The sequence below is a fragment of the Calidris pugnax genome, unplaced genomic scaffold, assembly GCF_001431845.1.
Source record: "Calidris pugnax isolate Ruff unplaced genomic scaffold, ASM143184v1 scaffold380, whole genome shotgun sequence".
Classification (NCBI taxonomy): domain Eukaryota; kingdom Metazoa; phylum Chordata; class Aves; order Charadriiformes; family Scolopacidae; genus Calidris; species Calidris pugnax.
This window is the reverse complement of record NW_015091089.1, coordinates 41921-43382: the sequence shown is the minus strand read 5'-3', so window position 1 is coordinate 43382 and position 1462 is coordinate 41921.

Below are 1462 nucleotides of genomic sequence, written 5' to 3'. Positions count from 1 at the left end.
GGGCTGCCATGGAAACTGCCCCCCAACACGGGGGGGACGGAGCGGGGTGGCCCCGGTGACACCCGGGGGTGGCTCTGACCCTGCCGGGGGGGGGTTGGGGGTCCCCACTTCCCCCTGGGGGGGCTCCGATGGCACCATGGGGGTCCCCATTTCCCCCCTGGGGTCCCCAGTGTCACCCTGGGGGGTCTCCGATGTCATATTCGCCTTGTTTAGCCCCGCTTTGGGTACATTTAGCCCTGTTTTGGGCCTGTTTTGTCCCATTTTGAGCCCGTTTAGCCCCATATTTGCCTTGTTTAGTCGCACTTTGGGTATGTTCAACCCTGTTTTGACCCCGTTTTTTCCCATTTTGAGCCCGTTTAGCCCCATATTTGCCTTGTTTAGTCGCACTTTGGGTATGTTCAACCCTGTTTTGACCCCGTTTTTTCCCATTTTGAGCCCGTTTAGCCCCATATTTGCCTTGTTTAGCCCTGTTTTGGGCCTGTTTCATCTCATTTTGTGACACCCGGGGGTGGCTCTGACCCTGCCGGGGGGGGGTTGGGGGTCCCCACTTCCCCCTGGGGGGGCTCCGATGGCACCATGGGGGTCCCCATTTCCCCCCTGGGGTCCCCAGTGTCACCCTGGGGGGTCTCCGATGTCATCCTGGGGGTCCTCAGTTCAGGTTTGGGGTCACCATTGTCACCGTGGGGGTCCCCAATTCTCCTTTGGGGGTCCCCAGTTCCCCCCTGGGGTCCCCAGTTCAGGCTCAAGGTGCCCCACTGTCACCCTGGGGGTCCCCAGTTCAGGTTTGGGGTCACCATTGTCACCGTGGGGGTCCCCAATTCTCCTTTGGGGGTCCCCAGTTCCCCCCTGGGGTCCCCAGTTCAGGCTCAAGGTGCCCCACTGTCACCCTGGGGGTCCCCAGTTCAGGTTTGGGGTCCCCAATTCCCTTTTGGGGGTCCCCAATGTCACCCTGGGGGCCCCCAATTTTCCCCTGTGACCCCCCAATCTCCCCCCTGGGGTCCCCGATGTCACCCTGGGGGTCCCCAGTTCCCCTTTGGGGGGTCCTAGTGTCACCCTGGGGGTCCCCAGTTCAGGTTTGGGGTCCCCAATTCCCCTTTGGGGGTCCCCAGTCCCACCCTGGGGTCCCCAGTTCAGGTTTGGGGTCCCTAGTTCCCCCTGGGGGGTCTCTGATGTCACCCTGGGGGTCCCCAGTTGCCCCCTGGGGTGCCCCAGTTGCCCCCTCAGTTCCCCAGTTCAGGTTTGGGGTCCCCAATTCCCCTTTGGGGGTCCCTGATGTCAGCCTTGGGGTCCCCGGTCCCAGCCTGATGTGCCCCGATTCAGGTTTGGGGACCCCAGTGTCACCCTGGGGGCCTCCAATTTACCCCTGCGACCCCCAGTGTCACCCTGGGGGTCCCCAATTCCCCCCTGGTGTCCCCATTGTCACCATGGGGGTCCCCAATTCCCCCCGAGACCCCCCCAATTC